Raw genomic sequence first — 21831 nt, 5'->3', positions numbered from 1 at the left:
TTTGGGTATGAAATTTATTGCGACGAGCAAATTTTTGGCAACACTGCATAACTCAGCTAATGTGACATCACGCACTCTCTGATGGGCGCAATCTTGCTTTCTACCATTCTTGAGCTATGGTAGTGATAGCCGAGCAACAGAAACAAAAGCAGTAGCTGTAGCACACATGGAAATTTTCAGTACTAATACTCCGACTACAGATACCACTTCAAAATTTTGTTTGCCTATTCCTTGAGCTAAAAGCAGTAACGAAAGGCAGCTAGAAGTGGAGCAAACGAGTTGCTACTGCGTTTTGCGCTACCTGCTCTACTACTCACCTGTTCAAGTTGAGCGCAGCAGCGAGAGAAGAGCAATACAAATACGAATACTGCTCATCATTATCATTACCATCAACATCGAGTACACAAAAGCGTTTGATACTAAATTGATTCAATTAAGTAAAATGCCGATTCTCAATCTTCTTCTTTTACTTAATTGGCGCGATAACCGCTTAAGCGATTGTGGCCGAATTCAACAAAGCGCGCCAGTTGTTTCTTTCTCGTGTTAATCTGCGCCAAGTTGTATACACCAAGTGAAGCCAAGTCCTTCTCAACCTGATCTTTTCAACGCAGAAGAGTTCTTCTTCTTCCTCTGCTACCACCAGCTAGTAGCGCATCGAATACCCTCATTGACGCGCGTACAAAAAACAAAGTGGCGTACACTCAAGTAAAAGTAAACAAGGTTTGCTATTATGTATTTTAGTTAATTTAATTATTTAACAGAAAATTTGTATTCTTTGCTCTCCACAAATGGAGCGCTCGAGTCTTCTTTGCTGCCTATGAATGGCAATTTGTTTTTATTGGAGGCTTCTTCATGTTTAATATCTGCCGTGGGGATCGCCCCGCTTCGCTCAATTTCAAGAAGGTGGCTGAAAAATATATTAGATAACACATAATTCCTCGAAAACAGTACCATTTCAGTATTTACAGGCCGGTAATCAGCCGCACTGGTAGCATTTTGAGTCTTCTGGAATGACATCAACTAGATCACGCAGCAACTTAAGATCCTTCGAGCGCAAACAAAAATTATGCACATACAAATTCGACTTGGGAATAGTTTCAAGGCAGTGAATACATTTCGTGAAAATCTGAATCTAACCGCTGAGTTTGCTAAATCTACGTTCGTTGTGTGATTTCAGGTAACAATTATTAACTTCGACACCTGAAAATCAATTTCGCTTGGGAGAGTTGAAGTATCTAACCTTTTTCTTGTATTTTTTGAAGACTTAAGCATAATATTTGAAGAATATTGTGTAAACGATTCAAGTCGATGGGAGTAAAATCAAAGAGGTTCCAGACTGTATTTTTTTTAAACCTGCTCGACTTTAAATCGTTTTTCTAAAACTCTGAACATCTGAATTTTCGAACTTGGTGTAAGCCATAACTCAAAATCTACTTCTATTTCTTTACATAATTCGCCAAGTATCCCAAGGAGCTTTTTTTTAATAATAATTAATTATATTCGCCTTCGACTCACCACTTCTCTGCTCGCCATCTCTGGGCTCTGCTCACTTGACAAAAAAAATTGCATGCGAAAGCTACAACAAAGTTATCGGACAAGATTCACCACCGACGAGCATGGTTATACCCATGGTGAGACAATTTTAGAGGTGTGCTCTTTAAAATACTGTTCTTCGGCTCTGAGCGAATTTAATAGAATCAGCTAATGGGCTGACTTGGGATGTGTTTACAAAAAAAACTGAGATTATTTGGTGATATACGAAAAAAATCAAAACAATTTTCGCTCATTTTACTTCGTTGCCAACAGAACCACGACTGATTGAACGTGTGGGAATTGATATAGGACTTTGTTAGTGATATAAAAAAAAGTAACACAGTTTTCGTTTCTATCTCAACAACCACTGATTGGGCGAGTGTGTGAAATTATCGAGCAGAATTCGGCTGCCAAATCTCTCAAGCAACGAGGCAGCCAAAGTTCCCCTCACAATTTCTTTTTCACCATAATTAACGAGCAAACCTTCTAAATCTATCATCCTTATTTGTACCTAATAAAATTTGTATAACTCATTATTTTCAATGCTGCCAACTCTATTTCAAGTGAGTTTCTTTAGACCGCTTTCATACAAAGAGACTTTTGTTGCTTCAACTTTCCGAATTCTGTTCTGATGTTCCTGTCGTGTTTACTCACCTTACAATTGTTGAAAATTTGTAATTTGAAGAGGTCGAGCCACGGAGCACCAGGAGATTTGGTGGCTCCTAAAACAATCAGGCTAAAGAGCCCATTGTATTTAAAGATCTGGAAAGGGGTGTAGATAGTCAAGGAAGGAAGGAGAAAAGTATCAGAGAAAGAGATAGGAAAGAATAGGGACAGATATAGAGATAGTTAGTCCTATGAGAATTTTCCAGATTCTTTGGCAAATCTGTAAATATCCTCCAGTTTTAGAGAACGAATATTACTCATTCTCATGACATCGGAACCCAATACTCGTAGCCTTGCTCTAGCAAAGGCAAGACTCAAGAGAAAATATTTAGTGCTATCCGGCTCCTTTAAGCATGACAGGCATACCGGGTTCTCGATGATTCCAATGGTGGTCATATGCTGACCCCATGGGTTGTGTCCTGTAATGATGCCGACCATCAACCGAATATCTTTCCTTCTAAGTTTTAGTAGAAAGTTTGACAGTTTTCTGTTCGGACTTGTAACAAAACACTTTGCAGTTTTGCAGCGTTCCAGACCGGACCATCGCTCTTTATGTAGATTGCCTACATAATCGCTGATCCAATTCTTGATTCCTGCGGGACTGATTCCGATTATTGGCTCTGGCCACTGTGGGGTCACCGCTGATCCACGGTTGGCCAATTCATGGACAATTTCGTTTCCTTGAACTCCGGAAAACCTTACAATTGTTAGTTTTTAGTCTACAGTCAACAACTACATTTCGAAGAACGAGAACACAAAGGGCGTTGAAAGAGCGCGAGCATCACAAGTAACGAGTTAAAGCAACAAATGTTCCCCTCTATGAAAGCGGTCTTACTAATACCCATTAAGTGCTTCCAGACAATTGTAAATTTTGTCGGCTCTTTTCCAGTGTCACCAACATATATTCATACCAGTTGCTTCATCTATTCGTCACTGGCTAAAGCTTGGTGTATTGTCATTATTAATTGGCCGATTATTTGTTATTAATTAATCGGTTTTTTAGCGCAAATCGGATTTTTACCTTTCAAGTGCTACGCAAAATTTAAAAATCGAAAAAATCCTCCCAGGGATACCAACTTTTCATTACAAATGCAGGTAGCAGAGTGGTTGTGATCAATGTACAGTTTATACAAGTAAAAATACTCTTCTTCTTACAATTTTTTGACGGGCCCTCCTAGGTGTGTAATAGTGTGAGTGCTTAGCCTTTTTGCTTCAGTGTATTGGCGGAGTTGGTATTCCAAATTTATACATAATTACATATAATTAATTTTATATATATGTATAATTGGCGCGTACACCCTTTTTGGGTGTGCCTTGATGTTGTTCCACAAATGAAGAGGTCTACAGATTCAAGCCGACTCCAAACGGCAGATATATATATATATATTTTATTTTTGTGAGGAGTTTTTTCATGGCAGAAACACACTCCGAGGTTTGCCATTGCCTGCCGAGGGGCGACCGCTACTAGAAAAAACTTTTTCTTAATTAGAATTTTTATGCTAACATTAAAAACGATAGAATATCGACACACAAAAAATACAAAATAAACTTTTGGACTTGAAAAATTTACAAAAACAAATATTTTTAATATGTTTCTTAATAATATAAAAATTTATTTTTATTAATCAACATCTAAATTTTCTATGATTATAAACATTTTATTTGCAACCAGAGCGTTTTGGAATGAGATGATCGGCATTTTTTTATGACCAGCTGAGAGTGTTTTTAATTATGGATCTGCACAATGGCTGCGATTGGCAATGATATTCTTTCTCTAACTTAAATTTGCCATGGCCTACCACGATAATTATTCCACCGAAAAATAACTATTCGTTTATATATTATATTAAATGCCTCCGCTTTACTGGTTGGTGGTGCGTGTAAACGTGATTGTAAAAAATTTAGTATATGCTTCGTATGTATGTATGTCCACTGACTTGAGATGGAAAGTATGTGAGCATTTGTAAACAACGTGATGTCTTTCCGTACATTTCCACGCACCGGTTGTTGGTGTGTTTATTTGTAGACTTCTACAGTTGCTTAGTAACTGGGTTTTATTGGTGAAACGACGAGACGCCTTAAATTTATTGATACACCCCTTTAGTAAAACGTTTAACTATTTTGCCTTGAAAAGTTTCACTTTATTACGAATACGTCGACTATACACACATAAATCTTTTTCCAACGACACAAACACACTTTTTCCTCACCAAAACATTTGAACCTAATCCACTCAACAGTAGAGGCTAAACAAAATGTACTTATGTATATGTATAAGTATGCATGTATGTAGGTATGTAGGCACATTTACTCGATCATCCGCTCTTAGCCTACTCATCGTATCTCAAGTAATATACTTTCCTTTCGTTCATAAAATGTCTTGTGTGAATTTATGTCAATATAAGAATCTGATTGTGCTTTATTTTTATTTATTTGTTTATTAGTCTGATTTATATTCTGTAGCCTTAGCAATTGAAATTACTATAGTAATCGAAAGTTATATATAGTTATAAGATACCCTTTACAATAGGCACCATAAATCCCTATGTATATTACATAAGAAACAGTTGTGGCCGTTCTTGTTGTATAAATTGAGGACGTATACAAGGTGGCGCAAAATTAATCACGCCAACGGAAGATTTATAATTTTTGCAAATTACGTCGTCCGTGAAACATATTTGTCACTTTCAAACTATAAGTAGACAACTGTAGCATACAAACAGGCTAGCAATGGAGCACGTAAAGGTCAAAATAAAAATTTCCGTCGCTCAAAATTATTTTTATTTACTTAGTAAGAAATTGAATAAAAAGAATGGTGGATGATTAATTTTGTGCCACCTTGTAGTTGATATACAAATACTGTTCAATAGTTTTCAATGATTTTTGCTTTATCAACAAAAGTCCAATTAAATGTGGAATATTCCTTACTTGTAATCGCTGCCTCGACAGCCCTTGCAGTAATCCAATTTTCTAAGCTATCGCTTGCTAACTTTATCTTTCTAACGCCTTTGCCGATATCCATTTTAAGGAACTGAATAATTGCTGCACAATTGATAATACTTTTAAATGTATTGACAACTGACAAAAAATCTGACAGAATCGCATCTTAGAGGCGGCAAAGTACTTATCGTCAAGATAAAACGATTTGCGAAATTAGTGCGCAAAATATTGATTATTTAAAAGTTACGTGACAGCTGTTCGTCATACTAAATATATAATCTTGACCTCGTAATCGAAATGGCGTTTCCTCAAGCAATTTTGAAAAAAGAGCTAACAGTAATGGGCCACTTAAAAATCCAAATCGAACACTTACTTTCTGCGAAGGCGCGCGGTTTTCTCCTACGCATACATAGCAATTTTGTTTGCTAATATAGGGTTATTCAATAGGTGCGCTTCAACTTTTTTCCGATAGGGAGGGCGAACGACGCAATATTTTTTATTTTTCGCTTGTTATTTGTAAACTTCTTTAGTATACATTTCATCATGGAACGCTACACACTTGAGCAACGATTGCAAATCGTGCAAATTTTTTATGAAAATAATCGTTCTGTTGCTGCTACTTTAAGAGCATTACGGCCATTTTACGGTCCATTTAACAAGCCGTCCCGTTTTGGGGTTATGTGAAGTCATTGGTCTACAGTAACAAGCCGGCGACGATTTGTGAGCTCAGAGCCAATATTGAACGCGAAATTGCTGGAATTTCGGCCGACTTATGCAAAAGAGCGGTCGAAAATTGGGTTCAACGATTGGACTTCGTAAAACGTGCACGCGGTGGTCATGCAAAAGAAATCGAATTTCATACTTAAATGTATATGTTCAAACTCGATAATAAAAAAAAAATTAGTTAAAAAAGTCAAATCGTTTGTGTTTTATTCAAAAAAGTTCAAAAGTTGAAGCGCTCTTACTGAAAAACCCCATAGAGCCGCCGCACAGTGGGAAATTGTGGCGATAAGTACAAAAAAGATTAAAGTATTGGAGTGATTCCATGTGAGGTGATCCAAATATGTTGGATATTGTCGTCAAGTTTTCTAAAGATTGGTTTATTTGTAGAATTAAATATAAGAATTAAATTGAAAAAAAATGTTATAATTTTGAGATTTATTGAATGTTCAAAATTTTGGTATAGATTTTTTTAATGTGAAATAGCTTCGTGAAGTTAAATAACATTTTTAAACTTTAAAATTATAAATAACTTTGTTAAAGTTTTTTGGGGGAAAAAACAATGTTTTCTTTGTAAATAACTTCTTTAAGTTTTCTGAGAAAAACATTTTTTTTTTGTTAAACATTTTTTGGGAAAAATTTGGTTTTGTTACTTAAAACGCATTTTGAAACATTTAAAAATAAAAAACTGTTTTGAAATGTTTTAGAAAAACATAATAGTTTTGTTAAAAATTTTTTTGAAAAAATTTGGTTTTGTTACATTTAAAACGCATTTTGAAACATTTAAAAAATAAATAACTTTTTTTTAAACACCTTTTTTGAAGTTTTTTGAGAAACATTTTTTGGAAAGAATTTGGTTTTGCTACATTTAAAACCATTTTGAAACATTTAAAAAATAAATAACTTTTTTAAGCTTTTCGAAAATAAAATAATATATTTTTTTGTTAAAAATTGTTCGGACAAAAATGTTGTCAACGTGTTTTAAAACAATTTAAATGTAAATAACTTATTTTTTAAATTTTGAAAGAGAAAATTTTTTTTTTTTTTGGAAAAAATTTTTGGGGAAAAAAATTTTGTTTTGCCTCACTGAAAACACATTTTAAAACACTTAAAATATAAGTTAAATATTTTTTATTTAAGTTTTTTGAAAAAAACTAAATTCTTTTATTAAAAAATTTTGGGAAAAAAATTTTGTTTTGTCCAACTGTAAACACCTTTTAAAACATTAAAAAATAATTAACTTATCTTTTAAATTTTTTGTGAAAAACAAAATTTGTTTTATTAAAATTTGTTAAAAAATGTTTGGGAAAAAAAGTTTCTTTTGCCACACTGAAATCACATTTTAAAACTTTTAAAAAATAATATATTTTTTTAAGTGATTTGAGAAAAAAAAATTTTTTTTAAACATTTTTTGGAAGAAATATTGTTTTGCTACATTTAAAACGCATTTTGAAACTTTAAAAAAATAAATAACTTTTCAAAGTTTTTTGAGAAAAAATAATTTTTCCTTTTAAAAAATATTCGGAAAAAAATTTTTTTATTACATTTAAAACGCGTTTTAAAACATTTGAAAAGTAAACCACTTTTCTTTTAAATATCTTATTGTTTAAATTTTTTGAGAGAAAAATACAATTTTTTTTAATAAAAATTTTTGGGCAAAAAATCTTGTTTTGCCACACTGAAATATTTAAAATATAATTAACTTCTTTTAAGTTTTTCGAGAAAAACAAATTTTTTTTTATTAAAAAATTTTCGGAAAAAGATATTGTTTTGCCACATTGAAAGTATATTTTAAAACATTTAAAAAATAATTAACTTTTTTTAAGAGTTTTGAAAAAAAAAAAATTTTTGCGCACCATTTTTCGGAAACACATTTTTTTCAGTGATCTTTGGAAAACACTCAACTCAGATTTAAAAAAAAAGGGAAAACAATTTCAAAAAATTTTTGAATAAAACACCCTGGTGACACTTTCAAAAATGGCCCAAAATTTTTTACTAACACAATACAATTTTTTCTTAAAAACAAGTTGTGTATAATTTTTAAAAAACCTAGTTTTTAAAAATATATTTTATCAAAAAAAAAAAAAAACACAAATTAAAATGTTTATAAAAATCGCTATACGATAATTTTGAACACTGATTAAATTCGTGTAGCAATAATAAAAAGTGATGTAAGATGCCAAATTTTCCCCCTGTGTCGGCCAGCTTAAGCTATTTCCACCTTTTTGATCAAAGTCGTATGTGTACCTAAGTGATATACCAAAATGTAGGAATTGATTTCTTCTTTCTTGTCCTTATCTCTCCTAAAACCAGTGTTAGCTTTTCAAATATTTTAGAAGATATCCAATTTCCACGTCACTGATTTCTTCCAACTCATTAAGAAATTGTCTACCTAATCTACCTATGAATCTACGTTCGCATACAGCAGGACATTGGCACAGAAGGTAAGATATGGTATTTTCCTCTTCCTTATTTATACAGCTTCTCATTTATACAAAAGTCAGGTGTCCGCACGTTCATCCTCTTTAGATGGCACACATTACAGGTAACCTATTCTTAAAGTTTATTGACTTGTGAAAAAAAGAGATTTAAAGGAACTCGAATGTTTTGACTAGATTTATTAAGGCAGTTTCCAGAATTCTAACTTTTTATGAATTTGTAAACTATATAAGAGTTGCGAGAATCACAGTAACTAAAGTCATTCAATATATATTTAATATAATATAATATACTTATTTGTATACAAATACATACATACTTCTACATACACATATAAACTTACAAAGTAATTTTCTTGTCGAAAGCAAATTATTTGCTTTATTAAAGTGAGCTCAAGCAGCTAGGAGATAAACAATTAATTGAATTAAATTTGTAATGCAGTTTTTATAAATTCGTCTTTGGAAAAAATTAGACATAGTAATGCACGTCTTGCTTGTCACTCGAAACTCAGTTTGATCCAATAAAAATCGCATGCACCGAAACAAATCGCTGCTACTAACAAACTTGTGCACGTATTTGTGTGTGTGTATGCGTACATATGTATATATACTTATGCACATATGCAAATAATTAATGCGTTTCTGGTTTACAAGTCAAAAGCTCGTAAAATATGTAGCTCTTAATATACAGTGTGTTACACAAATATTAATAAGGTAATAAATTTTAATTTAGTTCTGAATTTTTTTTTAAATATTTCAAAATAAAAAAATATTGTATGAATATTAAAAACCAATGTTACAGTTATCTAAATTCTGTTTGAAGTTGAACATAGATTTTGTTTATGAATAACTTTTTAATTTGGAATAATGAACCTTTAAAAATACTGAAACGAGTATAAATCAAATGTATGATAGCTAATAGGTAATTTTCCCTAGGCTTTTACGATCATAAAAGATACAAGGTGGCGCAAAATTATTCGTACAAGTTTGTTATTAAAGTAATGTTTTACTAAATAAAAGAAAATGATTTTGAGTATTGGAAATTTTTATTTTGACCATTATGCGCTCCATTGCTGTTCTGGATAACTCCTCCGGTACTAGGTGCTACGGCACTTTCGTTTAGTGATGAAGCTCGCTACTTAGGACTAATATTAGACAGAAAACTCAGATGAAAGTCGAATGTCGAAGGTAGAGTAAGAAGAGCTACAACAGCACTTTACTCTTGCAAAAAGTTTATCAAATTAAGTTGTGGTCTTTACCTTTTTATCGTACACTGGCTTTATACAGCGATAGTAAGACGGTGTACTATATAGTATGCTGACCGGCTTTAGATAAGAAATATTACTTACATATATCAGAAAGACTATGGAAGATCTACAAAAGATGATCAGTCATTGCATTTGCAGGTGCCTTAGGACTACACCTACAGAGGCACTAAATGTTATGCTCACTCTATTACCTATAGAGCAATTCGGCAAGCTAATACCTGCCAAGTCAGCTCTCAGATTAAGATAAATCCATCTACTCAGAACGAACAGTAGAGGGCACTCGTCAATCTTGATATTGTTTCACATAGGGCTGCCCTATCCGCCATAGCTGAATGGGTTGGTGCGTGACTACTATTTGAAAGGTTGCAAGTTCGAATCTCCATGCATGAAACATCAAATGTTACAGAAAGCTTTTTCTGCTAGCGGTCGCCTCGCAGGAGAAATTACAGAATCAAATTAACTATCACAAAAACAAAATTAACTTATCGTTGGCGTTTCTTTCAAAAATCCTAAAATATTCCACCAAAGCAATTTCTCTGAAGAAAAACCTTTCAAAACAGTCTGGACAGCTGATTGTTAATTTTGCAGCTAATCTGTCATATGTGAACGGGTAGATTAATTTTGTGCATTTATTGTTAATCACTGCATATGTGAACATGCCTAAAGTAATATAAGGAATTGATGTTGGGATACAATAGATAGCGTAGGGCGCAGTATTTCTCTTATTTCTCATGTTAGATTTTATTTTATCTATCCCAGTCTCAGTCTCACTCTCACTCTCTCTAACACACCATTCAGCTTGTACTGAGGAGCCATAAGATTGCCTATAATTACCGTTATACACCTTTACGAGTTTGTACATTCAGCAATGTACCTATAAATGAGGTGGCGCAAAATTAATCACTCTATTGGAAGACTTATAATTTTTGCAAATGGCGGTGTACCTCAATCATATTCGACACTGTGAACTAGACAGCTGCAGTATACATATAAGTACAAAAAGACAAGCAATGGAGCGCGTGAAAGTCATAATGAGGATTTCCATCACTCAATTAAATGTTTTTATTTAGTAAAAAAGTTATCGAAAAAAAAGATGAATTTCGCGCCACCTTGTATATACGGATTTTAATCACTCAAATTCGTTTTTTGTTTTATTTTATAAAAAGGTTATCGAAAATAAAATTAATTTTGCGTCACCTTGTATAAACGGTCAAACAAATTTTTTTCTTTATTAAATAAAAAAGTTATTCGAAAACAAAATTAATTCTGCGCTACCTTGTAAAGCGGATTTCAATAGCTCAAATTACACAGGCCAACAACCAAAAAACTTTTTCGATAATTTTAACTAAGGTTTTAAGGTTTTTTTATGCTGAAAACGAATATGAAATAGTATAACTTTTTTTATATTAATCGCAAAAATATTTAAAAAAATGGATTTTAAAGCTGAAGACTAGTACTTTGCGATGCCGTTGCGGAAAATTAAAACAAAACTTTACCTTGCCCAAAAAAAAATTAAAAAAATGGCCAAAATCTGCATTTTTTGACTTTTTAACCTCAAATTGCCAAAAATCCTGACGTGCTGGAGCATTTTCAAGGTCATATTCGTTGTCAGCATAAAAAAACCTTCAAGAAACACCTATAGCCGTTTTAAAAGCTGTGAAAAATCGAGATTTTGTTGGCCTGTGTTATTTTTTTTATTTAAAAAATAATTTCAAAATTTAAATTGGATGATTAATTTTGCACCACCTTTTATAAACAGTCAAACTATTATTTTTTCTTTATTTAGTAATAAAGTTATTCCAAAACAAAATCAATTTTGTGCTTCCTTGTATATGCGGACTTCAACCACTAATTTCCATTTCATTTTTTCTTAATTTTTTTTTTATTTAATAAAGAAGTCATTAAAAAATATTTTATTTTACGCCACCCTGTATCATATAAATGATCAACCAAATTTTTTTTCTTTATTAAATAAAAAAGTTATTCGACAACAAAAATTATTCTGCGCCACCTTGTACATACAGGTTTCAATCAGTCGAATTAATTTTTTTAAAAAAGGTTTTTCAAAAACCTAATTGAATGATTAATTTTGCACCACCTTGTATAAACGGATTTCAATCACTCAAACTAATTTTATTTCTATATTTAGTAAAAAAGTTTTTCGAAAACAAAATCAATTCTCTGCCGCCTTGTGTATGCGGATTTCAATCACTCAAATTCATTAAAAAAGTTATACTCAAGTTTATTTTTTTTTTTACAATATTTAGTCAAATTTTTTCAAAATTAATTTTGCGTCACCTTGTATAACGGGTTATATACATTTTTCAGTGTAGATATATATACCGCCTTATATACATACATATGTATATAAAAAATGTATCTATGTACAATATATAAAATTGGAAAATTTTCTCATCCGAAAATTTGTTTCTAACGCAAAGAAAGAACACTAATAATATTTCCTGATAAGCAACGCCGTGACACAAAAGAAATCTTACTTATTTCCTTTATCTTAATTCTCGCAAAAAGTGAAATTAATTGCGACAATTGCAAGTGTATTCACGAGAACTACAATCTATCACAGCAATTGTAAAGATAATTACATATTCATGCTGAAACTGTTATATGCTGATAATTCTTACAGCAACACTTAAAAAAAGTGCAGTGAAATTTTTTATTACATTAAAACTTTTTAATGAAATAGCAAAGACAAAAAATTAAAAAGCCCTAACAAATTTAAGTTTGCAGGAACACTTTGATGGCTCACAGTAGAGTGTGTTCGTTTTTCTTCACTTGCAATTTTTTTTTTTGCTGTTGAGAGGCATTTTTTTTAGCAAATAATCTACCTAATTAAAAAAAATTAACATAAACCTGTCAAAATAATGAATTGCGGACATAACAATAAAAATAAACATTGCAGGGCATAAGTCACTTGATCGGCTGGGAATAGACAATAAAGCGCGTTGTTGTCGTTACTCCCCCGTTTCTACTTTTTTTACAACCTTTTAACCACTTCCTCATGGCCGCACTCTGCTTTACAGTCACACTGCCGTGGAACTTCTCTTTAATGCGCCGAAATTTAAGCACTTAAATACAAAACAAACAACAACCAAAAAACACGAGATCAGGCACAATTCTTTATGTGCATGGAAAGGTTATAAAAGTTATTTATATTTGCTTATGGCGTATTTTGTGCCTGCTTCGAGTTACAAATTGTTTAAATTTTTTTTTGACAAATATCACTGCAACATTTGATTTCTATTATATTTTGAGCGCTTAATGAATTAGAAATTTATATTTTATTTTTTACTTTTTTATTTAAAATTTTCGAGTTAAAATTTTATTTAAATATTTTTGTTATAATTTTTTAAATATCGCAGCGGCATTTGAGTTCTACTATATTTTGAGCGCTTAATGAATTAAAATTTATATTTTGTTTTTTTTTTTCATTAAAATATTTGTGCCTTTTTCGAGATAAAATCTTTAAATATTTTTTTTTTTTTACTTTTTTATTTTATTTTTTAACAAATATCGCTGCAACATTTGATTTGAATTTTGGGAACTAAATGAATTAGAAATTTATATTTTATTTTATACTTTTTTAATTAAAATATTTGCGCCTTTTTCGAGTTAAAATTTTTTTTTAATATTTTTTTTTATATTCTTTTTTACTTTCATTTTTTAACAAATATCAATATGTTATTTCTATTTTGGGAACTTAGAGAATTAGAAACTTATATTTTATTTTATACTTTTTTAATTAAAATATTTGTGCCTTTTTCGAGTTAAAACTTTTTTTTATTGTATATTTTTTTTTAATTAAATTTTTTTACAAATATCGCTGCGACAATTCAGTTCTACTATATTTTAGGCACTTAATTAATTAAAATTTATATTTTATTTTTTTTCATTAAAATGTTTGTGCCTTTTTCGAGATAAAATTTTGTAAGTAATTATTTTTTTTTTTTTGCTTTTATATTATTTTTTAACAAATATCGCAGCGACATTTGATTTCTATTTTGGGCGCTTAATGAACTGCAAATTTATATTTTATTTTCTTATTTTATTTTTTTACAATAACAAATATCGCTGCAACATTTGAGTTCTACTACATTTTGAGCGCTTAATGAATTGGAAATTTATATTTTATTTTTTTTCATTAAAATATTTGTGCCTTTTTCGAGTTAAACTTTTTTTATATGTTTTTATTTTTTACTTTTTAATTTTTTTTTTTTTTTTAAATATCGATGCGACATTTGATTTCTTTTTTGATTTGAATTCGAAATTTGTATTTTATTTTATATTTTTTTATTAAAATATTTGTGCCATTCGAACTCAAAGAATTGTTTTTAATATCTTTTTTTTATTTTCTTAATTTTATTTTTTAGCGCTTAATGATTTGGTAGTTTACATTTTATTTTTTAATATATATATTTTTTGTTAATTAAATTTAATTAAAAATTAAGTCTCACATACTTGTATTTGTTGCCGCTTTCAAATTTCTGCTCCAACCGCGGGCTTTTATTACGTTCTGGCACGAATTGTGTCTTTAAATTTCACCTTCATAAACACACTGGCTAATTTTATAACTTGTTTCTTTGTTTTCGAATATTCAATTTCGAGTGTTTATTATTTTTTTTTTTTTAATTATCTTTCGGGCACACTTAGTGCAACGTTTTCCAAAACTAAAAAAAAATCAGAAACAACAAAATAAGTCACTAATGTGCACGCATCGGATACAAGCACTTATGTATACATCGATATTCGATATCTCACACGCAACCCCGTTCACTTTTTGCTTTTCTTCTTTTTCATGTATCGATCCTTTCAAGTAGGAATCGCAGCTAAGTCTCACACCGACTGACAATGCGCGCATACTGTTTCGATGCTTTATAGGCTCAATTGTTTCAACCAAGCAAACAAGCAGCTAACCTAACTAAGCACACCCATCAACCAATCTACCACCATCATGCATTGATCGGCACAATGCAGCAACAACGATCAACAAACGAAATCGCATACGAAAACAAATAATCATGAGAAGCACACAAAACAAAACGATTTGATTAAGCTGGCTACGACGGTAACGATATCAATACGAGGGTCTAGCTACTCTGAACATACATACATATGCACATACTCGTATGTAAGTACGCAATACTTATTTAAGTACAAGTACCTTTTGGCAATTTCCAATTCTTATTATATGGTGTATGCACATGTGTATGTGTGTGTAGGTATTTCTAAAAAATAGTGCCTCAATTTTTATACCCAGCGCAATGCAATCGTACAATTTGCATGAATAACAGAACGACAACGCGCGCATCTCAAACAACTTTCGTAATAAGCGCGTAAGGCGACATACATACATACATATATGGCCGGCCTCCTTCGACTTCGATTTAGCACCAAAAGTTCTCTCTGCCTCGATTGTTCCTTGCTCTCTAGTAGATATGCGGATAGGAATCTATGTTTGGATTAGGATTGGGCATTTTGCACTACCACTAAATTGCACTATCACTAATTTTTTAGTGGTACTTAAAATAAGGGTTTCATTTTCACTAAGTTATCAGTTTTTCAGAGTATTCATTATCCGCTTATTGCATTAATTACTTAGTGCTCTATGGCCAACCCTGAAGTTTTGTCCATTGTTACGAAAAGCTACAAAAACTCGACTTGAAAGTGATTAGGCATTGCCAAAAACTAATTTGAAGTTGTCAAACAATTAATTCCAAAAATAAAAAAATACTACATTGTAAGAATAGCAGCGCAGCCTAAGCGGCTTGCAGTATCTGTGGCATCATGGAGACTAAATTTTGTGCTCATCCTTTCCTCCTCAACTCTCTCCCTAGCTAAAGCTTATCTGCGTTGTGTGCTGTATCGCTGATTTTATTAATAATAATAATAACCAAATTTTTTTTCAACATTAAAGCTGTCGTCTCAGAAAAAAAAACTAAACTCCAGAGACTAAAAAATTCGCCCTCGTTTGGAACCGTCGCCCACTCCTTCGCATTACTTCAAAGTGGCGTTCCATCTTTCTCATTTCAGAGGCGTATAGGTCTCGCTTTTTTATCCGAAGAATTCTTTCCGCGAAACCACTGATGATCTCCCACGTTTCATCGCTGCTTAGCATCTTGTCGATTACATTTTCAGCGGTTATGTGACCGACTGCATTCTCCAGCGTTCAACGTTCTTATTCCCAATGCATGCATTGGATGAATGTGTATTCAGCGTCATCTTCAGCGGCAGCCCCGTATATGCATGTGGGGTGTTCGTAATTCCCTATTTTGAACAGGTATTTCAGGAAATACTCATGTCCCGATTGTATAAAAATTGACTTCACCGAAGTTCCTGCGGTTCCATGTGGCGACGTCTTTTATAAGCCTAGTCGTCCATCTGTAGCGTGTTTCGTTAATCCAGTGGCTTTGCCGTAGCCTTAGCATTTCATCCCTTATTTCACGCGCTGCAGGTTTGCTAACTCTTTCTTCCCTTTTCTTTAATGTCCACAACTTTTTCCTTTGAAAAGTTAGTAAATCTATCGGTATTGAACCGCTTATCACTTGAACAGCTGGCCCTGATACTGTGCGGTAGGCGGACATAGCTATCAAGGCTGCCGTTCGTTGTACCGATGTTAAGAGCTTGCATCGGTGCTTTACCTTTATTTCCCGCTTCGTTTGGGTTGGAGCTCCAATGTTTGCCATCAGTCTAAGTAATTTTAAGTAATACTTATACATTGCAAAAACTTCCTCTCTATTGTTCATTTTAAACTTTTTAAAGAATCTGTTACACTTATTCTTTAGACTTTTAAGCTCTACGCGTGAACCAAGGAAACTTGTACTGCCTTTTTCTAGTTAAATATCTAGATATTTATGTGATGTCTCTCGTCCCATTCCGGCCGCTTTTTTTTGAGAGCTCGATTCAAATGCCTTAGCTGGAATCGGTAACGATCGCCACGTGATGGTTTCAGTTGATTTAAGGAGTTCATAATAGATTACACCCTTCTGATTGCACCACCTGGTTTCGCATGGTTCACCTGGCAGGCTCCAACATTTTCGATGATTGGGGTTATCTTAATAGATCCATTTGTAGTCGCCAGTGACGATGCGATGCAGAAAACCTTTTCTTTTCTGCAGTTCAAGACGCATTTCACACAGCACCAAACGTCTCTCGATATCCCTCTCCTTCAATTGATGTATGTAGTACCCAGTTACCTGCTTTCTATACCATTCCCATCGCGTGCAAACATTTACCGACTGTTGATCTGCCAACATTCAACTCTTCAGACACATCATCAAAGGTTCGACATGCATCATCATCCAATAATTGAGTATCTTCGAATTTTTTCGGTGCCCCTTCGCGATCTTTATCACTCTCGTCAAAATTGTCACTTTGGAAGCATCGAAACCACTCTTTACCAATTGTATTTGATGGAGCTTGATTACCGTAAATATTGACCAATATAGGTACGACACGTTTCAGCTGCACTTTTCTTTAAAAGGCAATAATGAAGCATGACTTTCCGCAAATGCTGTTTTTTCGGTACGAGCGTAGACATTCTTGACGTCAGATAAAAAGGATCTTTACGCTTCAAACGAAAGTCAACTGCTGCGATCGAGACCTCACATATACACCTTAAAATCACCAGTATACTACTAGAGCGAACACAAAACTAGTATTAACACCTCTTATACGAGGGCGGAAACTTATTCCCATACCCAATACTTGAAATATAATCACATTACAAAATCAAGGTAACTAGCAGTAGAGGCTATCGGCCTGCCGTTGATTTTAATGCAAACGTTTTTGTCCCATTTTTTATGGTCACTAGAATGTTTCAAATGGGTCGTCAACAGAAGCCTGAACTCTTCAATCTGCGTTTAGTAGTTTTGAAACGTTCGGCCTTTGCTATTCACTCGTGAAGATATCGAACGACATTTTTTAAAGGCATTAGCGGAAATACAGCTTCAACTGCCGTATAGCACAGACAATGAGTCTACCAATTCAAAACGCTTGACCTAATTCAACAACCTTCCGTTTATACGAATCAGCTCTTGTGTTTTTCAATGGTCAAAAACTTTCTTCATTTGCGGATCACCTCGTAGATGAGGTGCTTTTTCGCTAGAAAATACGTATACTAACACAACAAAGTCTCAAACCTAGAAGCACAGCGATTTTCTATAATATTTCTAAACCCAATACAATTCATTAAAATAAGCGCTGGGTATACGAAGCTTAGTTTTTTCTGAATTGAGGTAATTCTTCGTATATTTTTAATTATTATTATTGTGTTGGACATTTCACGGCTCTTGAAAATATATCAAAAGCTACGTATCATAAATTTCCAAACACAGCTGTTTTGTTTCGCTTAGGCGTTTCGTTCAGCTTGTAAATCAAAAGTTGGTAATAATTAGAAAAATGCTAATTACAGTTATGTACTATATATATATACATATGTGGATATTAATTTATGAACTTTTTCAAAAAACCTTTAGTAACAAGAAAGTGAAATTGGTATGCCTTTTTGTAAGTTTAGGATTTATGCAAACTGTGTTTTGAGTTTTGGAAAGTGAAAAAGGTTAGCCAGGTCGGGGTTCGGAAGCGATCGAGCGAGCTTCTGAGGTTTACAAAATGTCAGCTCTCCAACTTGGTGGGTTTTCTCACCGGACGCTATGTGCGCTGTGTGCATGCTGCGGGACTTGGAATAACCTCGAGTCCTGTTTTTGCGTCGGATGTAGTGAAGGATGAGGTGGAATCATCTCAGCACCTACTCCTTAGCTGTCCTGCTCTCACGGGCGCTAAGATTTAGGTATCTTGGCTTCTGCTCCTATGTTACGTCTGCTGATATAGAAGGCCTTGACATTAAAAATCCGATGAACTTCATCAGCAGCACAAAGTGGTTGACACAACCGCAGCACACTCATCGTTTATAATCCACACACATTAAGGCACCAGATGATCTTTGTTTACCGTTTAAATTTTTTTTTTTGATTTGGACAATCTCTTGAAGTAGAATTTTTGAATGAATAAATTCAGGTACTTTTTTGACAGAAAGTGTTGTGTGTTTTTTGCCGAAAATAAGCATGCAACAAAATATTATTCCATCTAACGGTATTTCTCAGCAGTAAAACCTCAGCACGTGCAATACTGTGCTTGATTTATTGGTTCACTTGGATAGAGGCACTAACCAAATCAGAAAAAATAATAATAAATATAGGAAATTTGGGCTTTTCACATTTATTATTTAAAGCTTAATAGTTTTTGATGCTGTCTTGTTACTTACTGTGTAAATGCGTTTGATGGATGGATTTGTCCAAAACAAATTCTCCAGATTGCCAAATGATATTTCATACGACGCCATTTCAATGATTCGCTTTAAAGCATTTTTGTCTTTAAATTGTTGTCTATTCTCACAAACCTTACGAGCAAGCCATCCCCATAGATTTTCAATAATGTTTAGATCTGGGGAATACGGTGGTCATGCTAAGGTTCCAGCGTTTTGGAGCGCAATCTAAGTGTGAAGTGTGTACAGTTGCATTATCCTGTTCAAAGATTCAATTAATAGGTCCAAAGGTTTCACGCATCTCGGAAACGATGATTCCAACAGAGCTTTATAACTCTCTACCGCCACTTTGTAGTCTACAATTTTTAATTTGAGTGCGCCATAGTACAACTTCGCTCCCCATACCTTAACACCACCTTCACAGCTATGATGTCCACTCAAGTATCTTTCCTCCTTTCTTAAATCATGAAAATAGGAATTGTATCTCTCTGGCCCATTTGAACTTCGTTTCGTCACTAAATACAACTTTTTTCCATTCTCCGGGATTGTTATTTGTAACAGAACACCAAGCCAAGTGGTGCCTTGCACAATCAAGGCGTCGTTCTTTGCAAAATTTATTCAAAGGTGGTTTTTTTTTTTTTTGTAATTTTTTAGCTTCAGATGTGGCGCTTTTAGTATAGCCCTTCGAATAGTGAATTTGCTGGCTGCAACTTTTGCCATTTCTTTAAATTTTGCTAGTGGAAGTGATGCAATTCCAAGGAATTTGCGGGTTTCCTTCGGTGTTAAAGCCATCGCAGTTCTGCCTTTGTAGTTTCACCATAGAAGGCAGCTTGTTTCACGTAAAGATTCACAACGTTTGAACTTCAACCAATATTTTTGGCAATTTCGCGATTAAAAGTCCCTCTGATTTGATTTTAGAATATTTCAAAAGTGAACTTCTTAATCTAAAACTTTTCATTCGCTTAACAAATTTAGCGTGCTTAAATAAAATAATCGGAAGTTGCTTCGAAATAAGAATAATTCTCTCAGTATGCGAGGAATTCTTTCAGTTGTGCTATTCGTTTAAGTTTTAGGGAAAATATGAAAAGTGCAAAGTGTTTTAACGGAAGTTTTGTACTGATAAAAGTAGTGTGTGGCATTGAATAGCTGTAGCTATTGAAGTAGCGCACGACTTTTCCGTGTTAATTAATGAAATTGTGGGGTTTTCCCTTATTAAAGGGAGGTTAGTCATGCATTTATTTTATGCACTAAATACTTAGGGGCATTTCCACCAAGAAGGTTCGCCACAAAAAAATTTTAAAAATTATTAAAATTATTTTGTTGCAGTTGTAAACAAATTTAATGTAGGTATTCAGTTTCATTTTAGTTTATTTGAAGACTAAAACATAATAATAGTTTTTACAGACCCCGATTTTTTTGTTTTATTTTCTTAATATACTATTTACAACAGGAATACACACAGAATATTTAATATCACTCGGGTGAATATTTTCGAAGTTACACGCAAATTGGAAAAGACGTTTCAGACTTAGACTCAGTGCTTTTCAAACTTTAAACGCGTTTTTCTCAAGATGGTGTTTTCAAAGTCGTTGACCTACATTACTCGAAAACAGCTAAACCGATTAGTCTCAAATTTTAACACGAGCTTCTTAAATATATCTTTAGTAATTAATCGCAGAATTTTTCTCACCGATAAATATTTTTTATAAACAATTTAAGGCCGAAATTTTGGTCACAAATCAATTTTTTTTATTTTTTGCGAAACCGCCATTTTGTCAAAAAAATTTCTTTTGCTTATTCCTTCGATTAATTACTAGATTTAACATTACTCTAACGAAATCGGTTTGGTTTTTTTTTTTTAATTTCAGAGGATCCAGTTCAGAGATGTAGTGGTCACCGCAAAACGTCTCTTTTGAGAAGAGCTCCCGGAGATCAGCTGTTGCTCCCTTCCAAATAAATATTTTTACTAATATTAAATCTTTAAATACAGTTAAAAATTTTAAAATTTTGAATAAATTAAAAAAATGTCTCAGAAAAAATTCTGGAAAATTCGCTTTTTCGGTCTTCTAACTGTATATAGTCCCTTCAAGCTAATATGAGTTTAAATTCGTCATCATCATCTATTAGCGTTACAGCCCGTGGAGGGTTTTAGCTGCCCAGCGCTAGAGATTTCCAGTTTTTCACGCCTATGTTTTTCAGATGCTCAGTGACGTTATGCAGTCAAGTTCGTTTTGATCAGCCACGCGGTCATGAACATAAAGGATTGTGGTGCAGCAGAAGTTTTTGTGGCCTACCGTCATTCGTGACCTGCCCATCTAATGCATTGCGACTTAATAAATCTTACAATATTTTCGCCGTTGCAAAGACTTAGCATCTCTTTATTGTGACTGATTCAGTACTCGCCATCGTCTTTGCGTATTGCGCCAAATACTTTACGCAATATTTTGCGCTCAGATATTCTTAGGCGCTCTTCGTCTGAAAGATTCATGCTCGAAATTTCTGCGCCGTAGGTCAACACGGGTCGAATGAGCCATTTATAAAAAGCGAGCTTGCACCTATGTAAGAGAGATCTTGGTTTCAGAAGATTTATGTTAGCGTAGTATGCACGATTCGCCGCCATTATCCTGTCAGATATACAGTTCTGCGTGCTGTTGTCGTTACTTATGCATTAGTACGCCGAGATATGTAAATTTGGACAAAACTGTAGTCTTCGATATCAATAATGCCAGACCCTTTTTTCACGTTTGAGATCCTCATATATTTGGTTTTGTTTATGTTTATTTCCAGTCCTATCAATCTTATCTTATCGCATTTTTTTCAATCACTAGGAGGATGTCATCTATGTAGCGTCTACTACGTCTACGGGCGACAATGGCTATATCGACCGTATATGGTATAGTCAGACCGGACCTAGAAAATAGATGCCCCGATCACGTGAATTCTTTAATAGCATAATGCAAAACTAGATTGAAGATGGCTGTTGAAA

The 21831-nt window shown here is 33.2% G+C and overlaps 1 protein-coding gene across 2 annotated transcripts in view; it reads right to left on the bottom strand.

Moving 5' to 3' along the window:
* Positions 1 to 14435, bottom strand: part of LOC128862802 (sodium/hydrogen exchanger 9B1) — a 70914-nt gene extending 56479 nt beyond the window's left edge. Inside the window, exons 1-2 of one of the 2 annotated variants that reach the window (XM_054101552.1) lie at positions 14342 to 14360; positions 14042 to 14250 (exon numbers count right to left, since the gene is read on the bottom strand). The gene's annotated coding sequence lies outside the window, so the exon portion shown is untranslated. Of the gene's footprint in view, positions 1 to 14041 lie in introns of both variants that reach the window. The other variant, XM_054101551.1, reaches the window with a different exon arrangement.
* Between the last annotated feature and the right edge of the window lie 7396 nt (positions 14436 to 21831).

Source organism: Anastrepha ludens, chromosome 5 (genome assembly GCF_028408465.1).
Source record: "Anastrepha ludens isolate Willacy chromosome 5, idAnaLude1.1, whole genome shotgun sequence".
NCBI classification, from domain to species: Eukaryota; Metazoa; Arthropoda; class Insecta; order Diptera; family Tephritidae; genus Anastrepha; species Anastrepha ludens.
This window is presented reverse-complemented; position numbering and strand designations above follow the sequence as displayed.